Source organism: Chlamydotis macqueenii, chromosome 3 (assembly GCF_036417535.1).
Source record: "Chlamydotis macqueenii isolate bChlMac1 chromosome 3, bChlMac1.mat, whole genome shotgun sequence".
Classification (NCBI taxonomy): domain Eukaryota; kingdom Metazoa; phylum Chordata; class Aves; order Otidiformes; family Otididae; genus Chlamydotis; species Chlamydotis macqueenii.
The window spans coordinates 14,111,722-14,134,287 of NC_141558.1; positions in this window are offsets into that span (position 1 = coordinate 14,111,722).

Sequence of the window (22,566 nt, forward strand, 5' to 3'; positions counted from 1 at the left end):
GACACCAAGTTGGGTGGCGGTGTTGATCTGCCTGAGGGTAGGGAGGCCCTTCAGAGGGATCTGGATAGGCTGGATCACTGGGCTGAGCTGAATGGGATGAGGTTCAACAAGGCCAAGTGTCGGGTCCTGCACTTTGGCCACAATAACCCCATGCAGTGCTATAGGCTCGGAGCTGAGTGGCTGGAGGACTGTGAAGAGGAAAGGGACCTGGGGGTGTTGGTTGATGCTCAGCTGAACATGAGCCGACAGTGTGCCCAGGTGGCCAAGAGGGCCAACAGCATCCTGGCCTGCATTAGAAATAGTGTGGCCAGCAGGAGCAGGGAGGTAATCATCCCCCTGTATTCGGCACTGGTGAGGCCGCACCTTGAGTATTGTGTTCAGTTTTGGGCCCCTCACTACAAGAAAGACATTGAAGCCCTGGAACGTGTCCAGAGAAGGGCAACAAAGCTGGTGAGGGGTCTGGAGCACAAGTCTTATGAGGAGCGGCTGAGAGAGTTGGGATTGTTTAGTCTGAAGAAGAGGAGGCTCAGGGGAGACCTCATTGCACTCTATAGCTTCCTGAAGGCAGGTTGTGATGAACAGGGGTTTGGCCTCTTCTTCCAGGCAACAAGCAGGACCCGAGGAAATGGCCACAAGTTGTACCAGAGGAGGTTTAGATTGGACTTGAGGAAAAACTTTTTCTCTCAAAGAGTGGTAAGGCACTGGAACGGCCTGCCCAGGGAGGTGGTGGAGTCTCCGTCCCTGGCAGTGTTCAAGAGGCGGCTTGATGAGAAGCTACAGGATATGGTTTAGTAGCTGTGGCAGCAATGGTAGTGGGAAGACGGTTGGACTAGATGATCTTATAGGTCCCATCCAACCATGTGATTCTATGATTCTATGATTCTATGATTTAGTTTGGAAAATATCTTTAAGATTGCCAAGAGCAACCATAAATGTAACACTGCCAAATCCACCACTAAATCATGTCCCCAAGCACCACTTCTACATGTGTCTTAAATGCCTCCAGGGATGATGACTCAATCACTTCCCTGGGTAACCTGTTCCTTGATAGCCCTTTCAGTGAAAAAATTTTTCCTAATATCCAACCTAAATCTCCCCTGGTGCAACTTGAGGCCATTTCCTTTCATGCTATCATTTGTAACTGTGGAGAAGAGACTGACACCCATCTCGCTACAATCTCCTTTCAGGTAGTTGTACAGAGCGATAAGGTCTCCCCTGAGCCTCCTTTTCTCTGGACTAATCAACTTCAGTTCGTTCAGCTCCTTCTCATGAGACTTGTGCTCTAGACCCTTCATCAGCTTTGTTGCTCTTTGGACATGCTCCAGCATAGAATCATAGAATGGTTTGGGTTGGAAGGGACCTTCAAAGGTTAACTTTGAAGTTGACCACTAGTCCAACCCCCCTGCAAGGAGCAGGGACATCCCCAGCTAGATCAGGTTGCTCAGAGCCTCATCCAACCTGGCATCTCAATGTCTTTCTTGTAGTGAGGGGCCCAAAATAGAATAATAGAATCAAATCACACATGATTTTTTAAATTAAATCAGTGTTTTGAAAGAGAGAGAAAATAAAGTTGAATAATATACTTCTTATAATTTACGTTATGTTTACTCTATGTTAAGTGAAAGGCTTTAAAGAAGTGCAGGTGATACTGTTTTTTTCTTGGAAAGAATTCTCCCAATTTAAATATCTGTCAGTTGTTTTAAAGAAGAGGCATTATAGCTTATATATGAGAAAGAGGAGAAATGATATACACTTGAAAGCCATTTCTGAGTACTTTATTTTATGTTAATAGGTTATCCTGAAACATACAGGACTGAGTGTCCAGAGAGAATTTTTTGGTAACTCTACTTCAGATTTGTTGAATTCCATTGGGTAAAAATCCTATTTTGTAGACCCTTATTTTTTTGTAAACCTAGATTTAGATTAGATATTAGGAAAAAAAAGTTTTACAATGAGGGTGGCAGAACACTGGAACAGGTTGTGTAGACAGGTGGTGGATGACCCATGCCTGGAAACATTCAAGGCCAGGTTGGATGGAGCTCTGAGCAACCTGATGTAGTTGGAGATGTCCCTGCTCCTTGCAGGGAGGTTGGACTAGATGGCCTTTAAAGGTCCCTTCCAACCCTAACCATTCTATGATTCTATTAAGGTTTACAATTTCACTTATTTTAAGCCTCTCAGCACTCTGTAATCATAGAGTGCAAGCAAATCCTCATTCTCATTGAAAGTTGATTGACATGTTCCACTGTAGGCCCTTTGGGTGCCTCTCTGTGGAGTAAGAGTATCTACAGTCAACAGGCTTATGGTAGTGATATGTCCCCATGTTTCACCTCTTGGAAGAAATATCACAATTTATTGCCCTCTTAGCTTGAGAAGGCAGTAGAATTCAGGAACTGTGAAAAATTCACTGTCTTTACTGTGATTCTTTCCAATACCTCACTAATAACCCACCTGGAGCAGCTTGTCTAGAAGGCTAATTTTCAAGTTATGATTTCTATCTACGTCCTAACTCTTTCACTGATATAATTTTCCAGGTCTGGCTGTGTGTGAATTGGCTGTTTCAGAGATGCAACTTCCTATGACGGATAGTCAAGGTTCATGGCTTCAAGAATTGTCAATGTATAAAATGAAAGGAGGATATGGAGTTAGAAGTGTGGCACAAAATTGCTGTGGTAACATTATTCATTACCTTGTATATTTGTTTCTATTAATCATAATGAGCAATACCAGTCTCCGCCATTCATCTGTACATTGAGAAAGTAGACATGCTGTGACATGGAAAGCGAACGGGAGGGTTAGATCTTTCCTTTCTATATGGAACATCCGTAATAAAGTGAAATCTCAGCCCCAAGGTTCAGCCAGCACAACTCTAAGCTGAAAAAAAATTTAGAGTTTTACTGTTTATATCAGAATAAAGGGATTTTTTTTTTTTTTTTAGATCAACATTCCCTTATGGTGAACGCCTTACGATTCTTCCTTAATAAATGTCAAGAGGTCAAGATGAGGTAATTCTTATGATAAGGACTGAGTAATTTAGCAATAGGCTAAAGAATGGTTTCTGAAAAAATGAGTTCCCAATAGGCTTCAATAAAAGTGTACATGAAATGCCATGTAAAGGCTAGAAGGTGATAAAGTTCATAGCATTATGAACTATCAGAATTCTGAATTCCTGGTGAGATGTTTTACTTGATAAGGAAGCTGCCAACTGCATTATGAGCTTGCTTCTGCTTCTAAAATAATGGAATATTACATTGCCAGTAACTCAGTATTTGAATAACAAAAACATGGATCATTCTGATAAAGTTACTATCTATCATGAAAGGTTCTGATTTGTGGGAAAAGAAAAAAAAGAAAAAATCCACCTCTGTCACTCAACTGTTTATCCAATCTTATGGCTAATTGTCATATCTCCCTGAAATTACGTCTGTGGATGAGGGGTTGTGGGGGCTGACCTCGGACAGCAGCTGAGCACTGCACAACCTCTTGCTTACTCCAGCCCTTGCGGTGAATGGGGAAGAGAATAAGAGCAAAAGTGAGGAAACACTTGGGTTGAGATAAACGTAGTTTAATAAATGAAGGAAGGAGGAAGAAAAAAAAAAAACCACCAAAAAACCTGATGCAAAGGCAGTCATCACCTTCAGCAAGAAGACTGATTCCCAGCTAGTCTCTGCGCAATGGCTACTTCCCCAAAACTCCCATCTCTTCAGTTTTTAGTGCTGAGTATGAGGTTAGTGATGCAGAATAAAGGGTGGAGATAGTGCTAAGTCTGTCTGGGATGGAGTTAATTTTCTTCATAGTAGCCTAGATGGTGCTATGTTTTGTATTTGTGACAAAACCAGTCATCACACATGAGTTTGGTTACTGCTGAGCAATGAGGGGGCAAAAGTTAGGAGGGACGCAGCTGGGACAGTTATGCCCAAGTGATCAAAGGGATATTCCATACCATATGACTTCATGGTCAGCAATAAAATCATAGAATTATAGAATGATTTGAGTTGGAAGGGATCTTAAAGATCATCTAGTTCCAACCCTCCTGCCCTGGGCAGGGAAAACTTCTGCTAAATCAGGTTGCTCAAAGCTTCATCCAACATGGCTTTGAGCACTTCCAGGGAGGGAACATCCACAACTTCTCTGGGCAACTTGTTGCAATGTCTCACCACCCTCACAGTAAAGAATTTCTTCTTGATATCTAATCTAAATCTACCCTCTTTCAGTTTAAAACTGTTACTAGTCATTCTATCACTATGTTCCTTGATAAAGAATCCCTACCCATTTTTCCTGCAGACCGCCTTTAAGAACTGGAAGGCCACTGTAAGTTCTTCCTAGAACCTTTTCTTCTATAGGCTAAAAAACCCAAACTCTCTCAGCCTGTCCTCATAGAAGAGATGCTCAAGCTCCCTGATTATCTTTGTAGCTCTCCTCTGCACCAGCACGAGCAGGTCCCAGAGCTGGACACGGCACTCTGGGTGGGGTCTCATGAGAGCAGTGTAGATGAAGAGAATTACCTCCCTCGACCTGCTAGTCTGCTGGTGAAAGAAGGAGGAAAGGGGGATGTTTGAAGGTAAGATATCAGTTTTCCCAAGTAACTGTTACTTATGATGAAACCGGGCTTTCTAAGAAGTGGCTAAATATCTATTTGCTGATAGAAAATAGTGAACAAATTTCATATTTTGGTTTGCTTGTGTACACATTTTAGCTTCCCTTGTTAGACTCTCTTTATCTTGACTCAGATTTTCTTGCTTTTTCTTTTCTGATTTTCTCCCGATCCAGGTGGGCAGAGTGAGCGAGCAACTGGGTGGGAGTTTAGCTGCCAGCCAGAGTGAACACAGCACAAGGGGCCACCGGCTTGTTTCAATATCAGTCACATAAACCCGTTGATGGTCTCCTAGTACTTCAAGCAGCACTGCTTTTACGGCAGCACAGTTGCCATAGCTTATCCCTTAGAATTTTCTTTTGATGTAGTGTTTCATTAATCACAAATGTATAAGTAAATGCATCTAGCACAAAACCACTCTCAGAATTTGTTGAAAGTATTTTTTAGATAATCATCTTTCCATTTACTACTTCTTTCGTTTCTTCCCTCTGTATTATCAGACTCCTGCATCATAGGAATCTATCACATGATCTGACACTTGGTCACTTTGGCACAAATCTTGACAGTTTAGTCTTGACTTGGCTTTAGTTTTCTTAACATTTCTTACATTTACATAGCTCTTGTTTATAATTCCATAGAACTTTTGCTATTAATATGTCATTCCTCTAATTTTGACACTCTGCTCAAGATTTCCTAAACTTTCTGATTTTATACACTCTATGTCTAGTGAAAACAATGATCTTCTTTCTTCATGATACGTGGTGTTACATGATTCATTTATAGTACTCTTTCTACACCTAGTACAGACTTTCCTAAATATGGTAGGTATGTTTTGAGTCACCAGTATATTCCAGAACATATATCAATCTGTCATCTTGAATCTTATCAAGATCAATAAACACAGATGACTCTTTTTTCTAATTATTTAATTAGCAGAGATATTATGAGAGCAATTTGATATACAGTTGGGAGGGCATATGGAGCTCAGGCACTTACAATCTACTTTCCTTGTAAATTATACTTTAGATCACCAGTGTGGAAAACATCATTTCATACTTGATTTGCTACTTTGGGGAAAAGAATATTAAGGTTCACACTTCCTTTTCAACATCCATCTTCCAGGGCTCATCTGACATGTTACCATAAGTGTGGTATGTACTACATGATGCAATGTTTCTTCACAAGTGTGCTAAAAGGCCTTAGTTTCTCATATATCTATCTAGCTGGCCTGTCATGTTGTCTTTTCTTTTTGCTGACATTCTAGTTCTCCCTTATTCCTTTAATGCTTTAATATTTTTTCATCTCATTTGTTGAACATTGGTTATAAGATCAGCTCAGCATGAAGCAGAAGTGTGGGTGGTAGGCAAGGTAAGGATAAGTTTTACTTTGATCTGAAGAATTTCTTGTGGGCTGAAGGTTCCAGAAAAGGACTCCTATAAATTAGTAATGAGATGAAATCTTGTAAAAAAAGACAACTCTTTTGTGAGAGAAAATCTAGATGACCCTTAAAGGTCCCTTCCAACCCTAAATATTCTATGATTCTATTATTCTAATGAGAATTATTCCTTTCTCTGAGATGTGGAATTGCCATTCCCTTTGTGTAAAATGAATTCATCTGACAAGACTTCACTGTAGGCCTGAATGTTCTACAGCTGCAGAACTGCGACCAGCAGATATGAAGCACTACCGTCTCTACTGGGGGAATTCTGACAGCTGTCACAAACTCTCTACTCATTGCCAAGTGACACTGTCAATCTCATTAGTTACCTTTTTACATGTGAAGCAAATGTTACAAGCTTCAAGCAAAGTAGAAGGTGAAGTTTGAAGACCTATCACAGAATGCTTGTAATAGTGATTTTACAGAGTTTATATCCAAAAGTAATTTGTCGAAGTAAGTCAAATGCAGACAAATACAGCACATTAATGAAACCAGTCAGGACTCATCTATATAATTTGCAAATTATATTTTGTATTCTTGGTAACCAATCTATTTGTCACGTCTCAGCCATAAATGATCACAGTTTGGCAATAAAGAACCATTTAGATTACACTAGGATTAAGTAGTGCAACTAACTGAGAAATGTCTGAATGATGTAAATTTCAGAATTACTAGGAGAACAGAGGCTTGAACTGTGTCAAAGTTTATTTACTAAGTTAAAGACATAATGAATGTCAACAGTGCATAGCCTTGGTTTTATGCAATAAGAAAGAAAAACAGATAGAGGATAGAGATCTGAATTCTAAAAGTCTATTTAAACCAAGTTATGCCCATAGGAAACTGCTTTGAATTTTAGAATGTCACAATGGACACAAAATGGAAAACATCCTCATATTTTATTCAGTGTACCATATCTTGACATTATAAGCCACTATCATGTTCTTTGAAAGCTATAATCCACTTCCCAGTAGAAATATGAAAAATTACTTGTTATAGCCAAATATTGATCAAAAAAGGCATTTTGATAGAGTCTGAACATATATATTTCATATATTAACAAAAAAAGTAAAGGTTAACAAAACTGTGTGAACAATGCATAATGCTGAAAAATAAAGAGGTCACATGACCTTGTACATTTCTGCTTGAGGCCAGAAGTAACATTTAGAAGTTCATAATATTTTCAAGCTTTATAAATGTTATATGGTTAGTTATTCTCTGCCTGGAAAAAGAAGAACTGAAGTGTATACAGAGATAATGTAATATTAAATAATGCTTAACTTGAGAAGTGACTCAATATTCAGTTACTTCTGAAATCACATATTTTCTGGGAAGTATGCAATAGTCAGTTAAAAAGGAAATGTTATACTTACTGGTGACAGGATACCAAACTATAAAAATAATATTTTTATATTAGGGTCTGGGAAGTATTTACCAATAACAACAGTAGCACTGTCCCATTTTTGTGTAGTGGTGATGGGGGGGAGTGGCTAGACTGGCAACTTCTGAGAGAAGCTTCTAGAAGTTTCTCCTTTGTCCAATGGACTCAGCTGGGTCTAGGGCAGACCCACCGTTGGCCAAGACCAAGCTTCTTCCCTCTGTATTATCAGACTCCTTTGGAGGGTAGGGAGTCTGAGTAACTTGGTCTCAAGCGAGGCTAAAGGACGACAAGCACAATATAAGTTTTTTAATGATACACAAACAAAAAAAAAAGAAAAAAATATCTGACATCCTTAATGAGAGTAAATGGAATTATCTGAAGTTCTATCTTATCACATAATCGTAAGTACTGTATTTGGAGGAAAAAATGGAAAATGTGAAGTTAAATAAAAAATGGTTCATTCACTTTCCTGTCATGCAGCAGTCAGTGGATAGTGGATGGATAAATTAGGTAAAATGCACCATTAAACCTGAAAGGCTAACTGAGGTTTTTTTTAGGAATGCTAAAAGAAGTCATACTTGCAAAAATTTCTTCAAAATATGATGCATTATTTTATTTCAAGTACTTAGCAAGAGTAAAATACTGTCCCTGGAGAAAACATTCAATTAACAGAATGAAACAACTTTTGTAGAGATTACTGTATAAGAATATATATACAATTTAGAGCAAATCTGTTTGTTCTTAGCCCTCAGTTTTTCTCTCAATAGATAAAGTAAGACTATATGGCATACATACTGAAAATTAATTTTCTATTCCTTATAAAACTTCCGTATCCAATCTTCCTTATTTTTAGGAAAGCATATAATCAAGTAATCACAGAATCGCAGAACCACAGAAGCAGGAAATAATTGAGGTCAGCCTCTGGAGGAAGGATCTCCAGAGATCTTCCGATCCAATCCCCTTGGTCAAGCAGGGCCACCTACAGCCAACTGCCCAGATAGCTTTTGAGTATCTCCAAGGTGGGAGACTCCACTAACTCTCTGGGCAGCCTGTGCCAGTGCTCAGTTACCCTCATAGTTAAAAAGTGTTTCCTAATGTTCAGATGGTACCTCCTGTGTTTTAGTTTGTGCCCATTACCTCTTGTCTTAACACTGGGCACTGAAAGAGTCTACCTTGGTCTTCTTTACTCTCTCCATTCAAATATTTGTACACATTCATAAGATCACCCCTGAGCCTTCTCTTCTCTAGGCTAAAGAATCACAGCTCTTTTCTCTCCTTATAGGAGAAATGCTCCAGTCCCATAATCATCTTTGTGGCCTTTCACTGGAGTCTCTTCAGTATATCCGTATCTCTCTTACAGCAAAGTGGACAGAACTGGGCCCAGTGCTCAAAGTGTGGCTTTACCACTGCTGAGTAGAGAGGAAGAATCACCTTCCTCAACCTAACTTACTTTAATGCTGCTGAGTATACCATTTGCCTTCTTTGCAGCAAGGGCACATTGCTGGCTCATGTTCAACTTGGTATCCACCAGGACGCTTATCTCCTTTTCTGCTCAGTTAGTTTCCAGTTGAGTGGCCTCCAACATATTCATGCATGGGGTTGCTCCTCAGTTGCAGGCTTTTGCATTTCTCTTTGTTGAACTCCATGAAGTTTATGTCATCCTATTTCTCCAGCCTGTCAAGGTCACCCTGGCACTCTCCCTAGTTTTATGTCTTCTACGCACTTGCTGAGAGTACACTTTGCTGTATCACCCAAGCATAGATCATCCATGAAGATGTAGAACGTGACTGGACCCAGTCCCTTGGGGTACACCATTAGTTGCTGGCCTCCAGATAGACTTCATGGCACTGATCACAAACCTCTGGTCCTGGCCATTCAGCCAGTTTTCTGTTCACCTCACTGTCTGCTCATCCAGCCCATGCATCAACAACTTGTCTGTGAATGTCATATGGGAGACAGTGTCGAAGGCCTTAGTGAAGCCCAGGTAGACAATACTGACTGCTCTCTCCTCATCTATCAAGCCAGTCACTTCATCATAGAACTTTATAAAACTAGTGAAGTATGATTTCTTTTTAGTGAATCCATGCTGAATACTTCTGATGACCTTCTTGTTGTTCATGTGCATGGAAACAGTTTCCTGGATTAGTTGTTCCATCAATACTCCAGGGATCGAGGTGAGGCTGACCAGCTTGCAGTTTCTCAGATCCCCCTTCTCGCCTTTCTAGAAGACATTCATTCACATTCCTCTGGTCTTCGGGCACCTCTCCCAGTAGGCATGACCTTTCAAAGATAATCAAGAGTGGCCTCTCAGTGACATCAGCCGACTCCTTCAGCACTTCAGGGTGCATCACTTCAGGGCCAATGGACTTGTGAAAGTACAATTTGCTTAAGTATTGTTTAATCTGAACCTCTTCCACCAATAGTATGTCTTCCTTGTTTCAGATTTTCCTTTTGATCTTCAGTCTTGCATTTCTCAAGGCTGATCTTGCTAGTACAGAATGTGTAAGCAGGTCCCCTGCCTCATTCAGTACTAGGCCCACATTTTCCCTAGTCTTCCTTTTGCTATCTATGTACACATAGAAGCCCTTCTGGTTGCCTTTGACATCTCTCAGCAGACTCAATTCCAGTTGGCTCTTAGCTTTCCCAACTGCATCTCTGCATGCTTAAGCAGTGTCTCTATGTTCCTTCCAGGTGATCTGTCCTTGCTTCCATCATCTGTATGCTTCCTTTTGTGTTAGAGTTTTGCCAGAAGCTCCTTGTTCATCTGTATAAGTCTCTTGGTATTTTTACCTGACTTCTTGTCCATTGAGGTAGACTGCTTTTGAGCCTGGAGGAGGTGACTGTTGAATATCATTTAACTTTCTTGAGCCTCTCTCCCCAAGAGAGTGGGAGAATCCCCTTATCCCATGGGACTCATTCAAGCAGATCCCTGAAGAGGCCAAAATCTGCTCTCCTGAAGTCCATGGTTGTGATCTCGTTTTTTTGCTCCACTTCCTTCTCACAGAATGCTGAACTTCACCATCTCATGGTCACTCCAGCGAATGCTGTCTTCAACCTTCAGCTCCCTAGTGAGGCCTTCCTTGCTAGTGAGTGTGAGGTCCAGCAAAGCACCTCTCCTTATTGACTCCTCAGTCACTAATAGTAGACTATGTAGTATATTGTCTTGCAATTTGCCTATGCGAAAGACTTTTTAAGTCCTCCATGTGCAGAAAAATACATTACCTTGTTTGCCATGCTGTCACATGCACCAGCATAAGATTTTCTGTGACCAAGCTTTTCATTTTATAAACTTATCTAATAGGTTAGGGAAGAACCTTGTGGTGGTTTAGCCCGGATCACCACACAGTTTCTTATTCACCCTCCCCCTACCTAGTGGGACAGGGGAGAGAAATTGGGAAGAAAGGAAAACTCGTGGGTTGAGATAAAAACAGTTTACTGAAAATACTAAAAACTACAAAGCTAACAGGATATAAGGATATTAATATATACAAAATATACAAAATGAACAATGTACAATTTCTCACCACCCGATGTCCGAATGACCGACGCAGCCCGTCCTGAGCAGTGATCCCAGGAACAACACCGAGCAGCAAGCAAAGGGGGAGAGCAAGCTAGCAAGGTAGAGGGAACGATGCCAGCAAGCAAGAGAGAAGAAAAGAATGCCAAGGGTGCCCAAACGGATACCCGACAAGAAAAGGAATAACTGAAAATGATGCCCCCTCCCATGGGCAACCCCCACTTATATACTGAGCATGACGTTTATGGCATGGAATACTCTCTTTGGCCAGTTTGGATCAATTATTCTGTCTGTCTTTCGCCCAGCTTCCTGCATCTGCACGTTAACGCGACCTTAACGAGACTTGGAAAGCCAGACAGTGTCCTTGGTCTCATTAACAACAACTCGTATCATCAGAATGTTTTTATCAACATTCTTCACACACAAAATCCAAAACACACCGGCTACTGAGAAGAAAATTAACTCCATCCCTGCTGAAACCAGGACAGTTTTCCATCTCAAGAGATTATCACACTTGGTCAGAAGCTGATAAATATTATGTTTAAAAATATGTGAAACATTTAAGTTGTTTTATTTTTTCTCTTTCCCTGCCCTGCTTTTCAGAAAAAAAAGAAAGGGAACTGTTTTATTTTTATTTACTCCTGTATGTATTTCTATACACCTTTGCCACTTTAAATCCTCCCAAATGCCCTGTGTTCAGGATTTGAAAAACCTCAATATTTAATTCTAGTCAAAGTTCAAGAACTCAGGAAAAAAAAAAAAACAAACAACAAAACCCATTATTTTGGTTTTAGCTTGATGTAAAATTCTTTAAATCAATAGCTATTGTTCCACTGGCTTCTCTGGACCACAGGTCAAGTCCTTAGGGGGAAACAATGGAGAATACTGGTTTATAAAATATTTTGGAGCTGTACAAAGTTTTTCTGAACTTGTTGTGGGTAATTTGAGCAAAGCTAAGATGCACTTGATCTCATTAAGGACTATTTCTTCTTTTCTTTCTAATGGCACAAATAAGAGAAAAGGCTGAGGGAGCTGGGTTTGCTTAGCCTGGAAAAAGGAAATCTTGAAGATAATGTAATACCAATTTCTTAAAAATGCAGAAGAGGTTGCCAAGAAGATAGAGCAAAGTTCGTTACTGAGGTACAGAGTAAGAAAATTAGAAACTGATCATAAATTGGAATGCATGAGGATTCACTAAGACAATAATCAAGCATTGGAATAAGTTGCACTTACAGATTATATAGTCTTGGTCCTTGGAGGTCCTCAAATTGCAGCTGGACAAAACGCTGAGCAACTGGTCTGAACTCAGTGTCCATCCTGTTTCAAGCTGGTGGCTGGACTAGAGACCCACTAACATCTCTTCCAACCTAAGTGACTCCATGACTCAGATTTCTCCCTAGTGATAGATCTAATAATATTGTTTAAATAATATTGTTTATTGTTTATATTATAAATTATCCTACTCTGTAATGCTGTTAAGGTCAGTGGGAGTAATTGTGGAAAGAGGAGTAAATCCATGTAGGTAAAGATGTCAGTATCTGTCTCTCAAACTCGTGGAAAAATATTAGAAATTCTTTTTGAAAGATCTAGCCCTTAGTTCTCAGCACCATAAAACGTGAAGAACCATCAATATCTAGTATGTTTCTAATATTTCATTCTAAGAATGAAATACATTGCATGAAAGTCATTGTCAGGATGAAATTTAAAAATTTCTCAAAGAATATTTCAGTGCATAATTTATAAAGGCTTCCTTCTTTCGCTGTTTGCTTACTTACTTATTTATTTGTTTAGAAAAGAAAATTCAGTTATTTTCTGACTCTTTGCAGGAACTGAAGTTTTTTTTTCCTTCTAGATATTCACAGGTCCATTGATAACTAGTGATTTATTAAATCTTTAATAAATAACATTATAACTTATCTCTATAAGCTCAAATCAATATAATGCTGCAAAGATAACTTCATCCCCAAACTTTATGTTTCATATCATTTTTATTAAACTTAGATAACTCAGTAGCTCTTTATTCAGAGTTTGAAATTGACCTTATAAAATGAACATTTGAAACTTTCTCTTGGAGTAAAAGTTGCAGTCAATACTGACAGAGAAAGGCGCAGTGTCACAGTGTCAGTCTCCCACTTCATCTCCTAAGAAGATATCTAGAGTGGGCACATGAAACCATAAATAAACAATATTTTTAAAAGTACATGTATATACAGTTATGTTCTATACATATGTTAAGACCTTGCCAGCCCTTGTCTAACATGCATGATTTGACTTTCATGTTAAGCATTTCTACAAGAATAGGCACCAAACATCCAAAGTCTTATGATTTTTAGAAAACTTTCTTACTGTGTGTATTAAAGTTAAATAAGTTATGGACTTTCCACTCAGATGAGGACTTACTGCTACAGAAAGGTTGATAACTGCATAAAGTAAAGCAATTTTTAAAGGAGATAAATATAAAAAACCACATTCTTGCCACATTCTTTTGTTGTTTGTTTGTTTAATATGGAATCAATCATCGTCTTTACTAGTTTGGTAAAATCAAAATTATTTCCAGTAACTATTATGATCAATTAAGTCAGTCTATCATGAGTGGAACTCTTGCTGTTTAGCGTTGTATAGAATAAAATTCTATAAAAATGATTTCACAAAACCAATGCCCACATACACCAGGGAAGTATCATTTCTAGAGAAGAAACAGAAGCTGAAGCTAGTTTGCTTCCAAAAGGGCTCAAGTTTTCTCCTTCAAAAGAAAGATGGTTTAGGCTGTTTTAAATTAATACTATAACATCCCTGACAATGGAAAGTTCTAGAATACCAAAGGACTGAGAATTGCAGCATTAATATATTTAAGTCTCTATATTGGGTTTGCATGGTAGGGTTTTGGTAGCAGAGACGGCTACAAGGATGGTTTCTGTAAGAAGAAGTCAAAAGCTTTCCTGTTATCCAACAGACCCAATGGCAGCTGGCTCCAAGATGTACATTCTGCTGGCCAAGGCCAAGCCCATCAGCAACAGTGGTAGTGCCTCTGGGATAACATATTTAGGAAGGGGGAGAAAAAACTGCACAACAGCAATTGCAGCTGGAGAGAGGAGTGAGAATATGTGAGAGAAACAACTCTGTAGACACCAAGGTCAGTGAAGAAGGAGGGGGAGGAGGTGCTCCAGGTGCTGGAGCAGAGATTTCTCTGCAGCCCATGGTGCAGCCCATGGTGAAGCAGGCTGTCCCCCTGCAGCCCATGAAGTCCCACGGAGGAACAGAGATCCACCTGCAGTCTGTGGAGGACCCCAGGTCAGGGCAGGAAGTTGCCCGAAGGAGGCTGTGACCCCACAGGAAGCCTGTGCTGGAGCACGCTCCTGGCAGGACCTGTGGACCCATGGAGAGAGGAGGCAACACTGGAGCAGATTTGCTGGCAGGACTTGTGACCCCATGGGAGACCCACGCTGAAGCAGTCTGTTCCTGAAGGACTGCACCCAATGGAAGGGAACCACACTGGAGCTGTTAGTGAAGAACTGCAACTCATAGGAAGGATTCATGTTGGAGTTTGTGGAGGACTGTCTCCCCTGGAGGGGACCCCACGCTGGAGCAGGGGAAGAGTGTGAGGATTCCTCTGCCTGAGGATGAAGGAGTACCAGAGACAACATGTGATGAACTGATTGCAACCCCCGTTCCCCATACCCTGTGCTCCACTGTTGGGGAGCAAGTAGAGAAAATTGTAAGTAAAGTTGAGCCCAGGAAGAAGGGAGGAGTGAGGGGCAGGTGTTTTGAGATTTAGATTTTATATCTCTTTTTCCTACTCCAATTTATTTAGTAATAAATTAAATTATTTTTTTCCTCCAAGTTGAGTCTTGTATGCCTGTTACAGTAATTGGTGAGTGATCTCCCTGTCCTTACCTTAACCCATGAGTCTTTCATTAGATTTTCTCTCCTCTGTCCAGCTGACAAGGGGAGTGATAGAGCAGTTTTGGTGGGCACCTGATGTCCAGCCAGGGTCCACATAACCACAGTCTCAAAAAACTGTTAGATTCCATTTCATAATGAAATACTTGTATGCCAAAACCTTACAGTGTGAAACTTGGGCAGAGGTCCTGGAGTGGTAGTTGCTAAAAAGGAAACATTTTTATGGTTCACTGTGAGAAAAATCTCATGCAAACAGACATGTGTAGTTACAAGTAATTCTTTACCTCAAAGTATTGTTAAAAAATACCACATAAAGGTTTTCAGTAGTCTGTTAAATTAATCTTTATGAAAATATTCTACAAACTCTCTGTAATATTAGGATTCTATAAATATAAAAATGAGAGAGTAGGATAATTCACCTCCAGCATTGCAGATTAACCGAACAGAGTGCTAAATGTGTTCTGTTTTATTCTTTTAGAATAAGCTGGCTTCTTGTGTGGGCCATCTATCCCATTTCCACATAAAAGGTTACTGAAATGAGGGAAGAAAATGGAGATTCTACAGAACCTTCAGCTGTCTATGCAAAGACAGCAATCTGAACTAGATTCTTTTCTACCTTCCAGATTGTGCTACCTGTGGTTTCCACATAGATCAATGTTAAAACACCTCATGGATTTCCAGCTTGGGCTTTGAATGATTTTCAGGCATAATTTTATACAAAGACTGCTAAAAATATGAATAATATATATCTACTACTTCAACTCTGAAGGCCACATTTAAGATACATAAATACTATTTTTATTTTCTTTTTCTTAGACAGAGCTATGTGAGCATATGTTATGACTCATTGAATTTTTACATGCTAAGCAGTAGTATTTCTGCAAAGACTTAGTGAAGATTTCAGTCCTTATAGCCTAAGTCTATATTTTACACATTTTTAGGAGGTTTATAGTCCAGAATATTTCATTGTTCAGTAGGGGCCTGAAGGCAGTTGGTATGTTTCAGTGATTTTAAAGAGCTTTGGGTCAACTTTACTATGTTCTGGGAAAACAGAGCACTCCTGTGTGAAGACACAAATTCAGATTTTGAGTAAAAGTAGACATTCAAAGAAGTTAAGGCCAAAATAAAGTATTATAATAATTTCATTTTCCATCAGATATAACACAGGCTATAATATCACACATAAATGACTACATCAAACCATGTGGGAAATATTGAATTGAACAGATGAAAAGGAAGATTATAAAAGGGATTGTGGAACAAATAAAATAATGGACAGAGAAAGAAATGAAATTGTTACAAAGTGGTAGAAGTGGAACTCCTCAAGTGGTCTTCTTCGAGGATAGACCTTATGATGCATTCCAGATAATATTTTTGTTATCTACTCTGCAGGTATCTAGACTACGCACATGCACATTCCAGGTTCTACTCTCATCTACCACTCCTCAATATGGGAGTAGGAATCATCATAAACATCCCAGAAGGTACCCTGACTGTAGTCCAGATTTGTCTGGGTGTGAAAATTCAGGGCCTTTTGCCTCTTACAGCACCTGAAACGTTAACCTGTAAGGCAAAAGTGATGACTTGACGCTTCAGAGCACCCCCCTGCCTGAATATTGGCCAGTTAGCCATGTTGGACTAGGTGATCTCCAGAAGTAACTTCACACCTCCGCAATTTATTGATTCTGTGAAGACAGCATGGGAGAGTCACCATCGTTGTGCCATATATCACCTCCAAGACATTGTGCACCTTCACAAAAATTCCACAGCACAACCACAAAGCCAGGGGACTGTTTTTTTTTTCTTATTTCTTTCTTAGTTTTTTTTTTCGTATTTACTATGGTATGCTTTAGTGCCATAACTATTCCAAAGTCCCTGCAAAGAGCACAGCCACCACCAAAGCCAGTGTCACTGCAATATTTACAAGCAGAAATTCACTTAGGTGGACCAGTTTCTCAATAAACATTCCTTCCCTCTCTTCCTGACATTTTAGCTTTCTTTTGAATTCCTACATCTATCATTACTGATTAACCTGGAGGATGCTCAATGACTCAAATCTGTCTAGTAATAACTTGTATCTCAACTTTCATAAGAGTTAGCAACACTACAGCTGATTGGCTAGCATGTAGTCATTATTCTTTGGATCAAGTTAACTGCTTGCTTTTTTTTTTTTTTTTTTTGTCAATCAAAACAAAGAAAGAGGAAAAAAAATCTTTCCATGTGCAGTTTGCTCCCTTCCACATCCTCCTCCCCTCTGGTATCCTGTCCGTCCCTTGTGTCTTTTCCCCAAGAGGCATGAGCTGTGATACTTACGGGAATTTGTGGGATAACAGTCAACCTCAAGACAAGCATTTGTGATCAGAAGTGACACTGATGGGGAAAAATAGGCATACTGTTGCTTGTCCTGGAAATCTTTCTTGTCACTGTGTGTGCAGGGTGGTGAAAATAGTTTCCATTTATCTTCTAGTTTGTCCTTGTCATGGAGGATAATTGCTGAAATTCAAGTAGCTTTTCAAATACTAAAAAATATTCTGATTTTCAGATCAGTTATCTCATTATAACACAGTTAGATTTTATGAAATTTTTATGTGGCATTGGAAACATGAGGGACTTGACTTAGACTAGAATATGTTTTTGTATTAAAAAGAACAGAGCACTTCTTTTGCATCTAGCTGAACACCTAAACTGTAGCTGTCAACTGGGGTACCTGAAGGAGTTACCAGGAAATGACACTGTACTACCTATCAGCTGAGCCTTGAGAACTGGCTGTGTGTCTGCCCTCAACCTGCAATAGAAGTGATGTACTGTGACTTCATCTAGACACTAAGACAAAACAAGCTAACTGAACTTTTCTAATGGTCCCTGTAACATAAGAGCGTGCATTCAGTTATGGTGGGTCAGCTGACAGTTTTTACTTTGGTGGTTCATTCCTGACTCTCAGGCTGGGGTTAAAGAAAGGTTAGAATTATTTGCAGAATGGGCTGAAAGGAACACCATCTGCCTTTTTGCTGTGGTGTATGACAAAATATTTGGTCCATGCTGTGGCGGCAATGATTCAGGGTTGTGTGATATTATTCTAATATGCTGGAACAGAAACAGTAAATAACAATTACGACAAAAGCTTAACTTTTGGTATTGGGGGGATGACAGACTATAAAAGAGAAGTGATACTCAATATGTTACAATACTGTTGCATATACTAACACAACTGAATTATATTACTATTTAACTCTGGATGGCCTTTTCAGATGTGGTTTGATATTACAGAATTACATGAAAGGACATCAAGTTTTTCAGAGAATTTAACTAAAGGGCAAATCCACGACAGATGGCCTGAAAGCAGAATAGAAAATGGCAGGATGGTAAAATTTATCAAAAAGTTTAGTTAGCCTGCTACAGTCCAGATTCCAACAAGAGACATGAGAAAAGGTGAACACATACATGAAACAAATTCACTCTCCATCAGTCCTTCCCTACTTCTGAGTGAGTTTGAGTGGTGGTATCTGTTAGAGGGCTGAATCCAGCAGCCCAAGAGAAGTGAGAATGCTCAGCTATGTGTGTCCAGGTCCAACCTGTAGCAAGGTTGAGCATGTGTTACCAGTAGCCACACGCACACAGAGCACACATATACACCATGTATATACATGTACACTCAAATGAACACAGACAGCACCAAAGGCCACATGCTGCTGCCCTCTCTGGTTGATCCACTGGTGAGAAAAAATATATATGTAATGTGGATTGCTCCAGAAGCTGGACTCAGACACTCTGCCAAGCAGCTGGCCCCTGGATCCCAGTCTCCCCAGTCGCTGCCACATGAACTCTGACACTGCAGTCCTGCTCCAATTGCTGGTATAGACTGTCTTGCTCACAAATACACACACACAAACACTTGTACAGTGTGTTTGTACAGTATTTCCAGCCTGGAAAACCACTGGTCCCTTTGACTTCTCCTTCCTACAGTTTTACACACCCCTGGCTCCCAGGTCATGCCACCTACTCACCAACTAGTCTGGTTCAAGCTTCATGAGTGCTCACATGTACTCACATACATGCACTTGCTACAGTTGCTGGCTCCATGGACACATGGATCCTTATGACCTGAGGTCCCACTCCAGTTGCTGGCACTTAAATCCAGTAACTCGGGCACCTGGGTCATCTGATCTGTGATCTGATTCCAGTTGCTGCACTCACACTTGTATACACACAGATGCACATGAAATAGTCTCGCGCCCAGGAAAAAGAGTTAGAAAGGAATTTAATAAGATGAAAGGGCAGACTGCATGGCCAGACAGCAAACTGTAATAAGCTCTTTCTTATCTGCTTACACCTCTATTTTCCCATGCTTCTTTCTCCCCAAATCACCTACATCCCTCCTCTTCCCTGCTTTTGTTTCCAGCCATAAGCATATCATAAGTCTTGGGCAATCCCCAAATATTGTTCTCTTGCATCTCATACTCTGCAGCAACTCGCCTCTGTCCAAAAGGTGCTATCTAATTGACTTCTCTTGATGGGTCTCATGTATGGAGAACGGTGATGATGGCTGTCCTGGGACAGCCCTGGGAGGGGTCCCCTTTTTCTAAATCTTTAATTTGGATCCCACCGATTTTCCACTGGGCTTGAGGAGATACTCCCCTGTATTCGAGTGTGATGAAAACAAAGTGCAGTCAGTGCACAGAACTTCTTTATAGTTTCTTAATCTAAACCCAAAGTAAATGTCTGCCAAGTTACAGCCTCTATTCATCCTGTGTTCAGACTCCCACTGTGTAAGAAATTGTGAAACAACTATGGGATTAGGAATGAATTGATGGGAAGAAATATTGGGTTCTATTTCTTGTTCTTTGCAAATGAAGCTCAAGAATACAAATAATTGTTTTCTGATATACGTTCTTCTTTATCTTTCTGGAAATTCCCTTCTTCTTTACAGATTATCCTATGTATGGCAGGATAAATAGGATATGCAATACTCCAAGGGAGTTTTTGCATTGACTTCTTTGAACTTCAGATGAAGTTTTAAGTCTCTTAGTATTTCTGTCTGGATAACACTTTTAAGTCATATTAGTCCTATCAATAATATGGTGTCTAATTCAATCTGGGATGCTGCTGCATCCTGTAAGTACAGCTGTTACTAAATGCTATTGTATTAAACCAACAATTTGATGGTATTTGAAGGTATGCCAACTATAAACCATTTTCTTCACACAGCTGAAATTTTAGAGTAATTCAAAGTTATGTCCCTGTCCATGTTGTGAAATCAGTGTTCTGCCATTCATGAACCACGTGCGGCTCAGTGGCACTTGTGCTTGTGAAAAGGAAGGAGAAGCATATATTTTCAAGAAGGCAGGGAAACTCTAAAGTATGATGGAATTTATGCACAACGTAAAGTTATAAACCTTTCTTACACTGGGGGAAAAAAGCAATCACATTGGAAAAATGGGGAATTTGATCTAAACTAACCTGAAATTTGTATGATTTATATTTAAGTATCTTGTGAGTACACTCGTTGTGTAGAGGAAAATAACATCTTGTAGTGTATATATTTATTTATTTTTCCTTGGAAGATGTTAGAGGAGTTTAGATATTGGACAACAAAGAAGATTTACAGAATTTTGAAAATATATTCATACAAATATTTTAACTTTAAATTATTTTAATAAAATATTTGTAAGGTCATTGTGCCTCTATTGATGTTGCAAATTTAGAAATTATGTAATTATGAGTATTTAAAACAGATTATTTCTGTTATGTAGAACTGATTTAAGAACTATTTCTTTGAAACTTTCTGTGGTTTAGCGTTTAGATTTTTTTTTAAGCAAGAAAGAATGTCAATTCTATAACTAATATAAAGTTTCTCATTAAGTCAAACTGTGACTTCCTATTACAATCTTCACATTACTAGTCAAAAAATGAACCTAGTAAAATCAATAAGAAATTGCAAACTAAGCTTTATATAATCTAATTGTAATTTAGTGGTGAACGTCTTTAAGATGTATATGTGAGCTGAAAGTTAAGATTGATGAGAAGCTGAAGGGAGAGAATTAATCTATCGGTTAAAAAAAGAGTGCCCTATCACAATTTTTTTTTCTTTTTGCTGCGTTGAAGCTGCTGAAGACCTTGATCGTCTAAAAGAGATCAAAGTGACAATACACTTCGTACAAACATACATTTGTCTACACCAGGAAAGTGTATTTTACTCTTTTTTCCTTCTATTTGCAAATGCGCTCTAATCTCATTTGAAGAAAGCTGTTTTCTGCTTCATTTAGAACAGATGTTTAAATTATTTTAAAATATTCATGAAATCAGAACTGTGCTATGATTGAGTCTAAACATGGATTCAGAGTCAGGGACCCCACAGAAAAGGTGGAGAGGATGGTAACCACAAGTGACAATACATCAGAAAGGGTTACAGACAAAGCAGCATAGAAATTGTTGTGGTGTCAGACACATGGGAAAGCAGGACACTGCAGATGAGCTTTGAATTGTGAAGGGGGGAAAATATGACAGAAAAAAAGAAATGAAAGAGCATGAAAGCTTTTTTTTTTTGCTAACATAAGAATTATTTAATGTTTAAACATTGAAGAATTTGAAAGGGTAATAATTAAGGATGAAATATGAGGTTTTTTTTTTTAAATGTGCTCAATTTTTACATCTTTATCTTCTAAATTCTTGAGAAGGGAGAAGGCAAAAAAAAAAAGCTCCTCCAAACATTCTTCCTGTAATTTTGCCCAGAGAACTCAGAGCTGACATTTTATTTTTGTTATAATCCATTTAGAAGTTGCATGTGAATCTGTTGTTGAGGGAAAGGGAAGGGAAGGTACAGGAAGGGAAGGTGTGGGAAGGGAAGGGAGGGTGCAGGAAGGTGTGGGAAAGTGTGGGAAGGGAAGGTGTGGGAAGGTGTGGGAAGGTGTGGGAAAGTGTGGGAAGGTGTGTGGGAAGGGCAGTTGTGGGAAGGTGTGGGAAGGGAAGGAAAATATCAAGGCATGTTTCATATAGATTCTTGTTATGCATTCACTGCAGGACTTTAAAAAAAAAGTATTTCTAGAACTGAAATTATAAATTTACTGAGTTTGTATTTTCTCTCTGTAATATGTTCATTCTGGTTTTACAAATCATTCGTGTAATTCCTTTTACAAAAATAGCAATTTATATAACCAACTGAAAAATATTCAGTGATGATGACACTGTAAAGAAAGTTCTAAGTGTGTCCAAATAAACTATACATTCATTCTAAGTTATTTTTACCTTATTTAAATAAGGAATATGCAATATTAATTGGTTCAGATTAATAAAATCATCCTGGAAATGCGTACTATTTACTGTTTTCCTCAAGACATCCTAAGTCTTCCTTAAACATTGACACTCTTCCTGCTGTCTAGTCTTCTGTCTTACATGCTCTCTGTGTTAGATCACTTTATACTGACACATAGATTCAGCAAGGAAATATAAGTCATTATGAGATCTTTTAGTTTGTACCACCTTATATCCAGCAACATTTGACCTCAGCTTTTCTCTAAGAAATAGTATCTTGAACAACATAGTGCATTCAATATGTTCTAGGTCAGTGTTTTATTACAGTCTGAGGCAGCAGTGTCACCTACTAAGTGACCCTGACTACCTACATTTTTGCTGCCACCAGAGCTCTGACCCATAGACCTTCTGCTGAAAGGTCTCTTTAACAGCTACTTGCAGCTAGTTGGCACAGACTTGCTATCTAAACTGATGAGATACATTTCAAACAC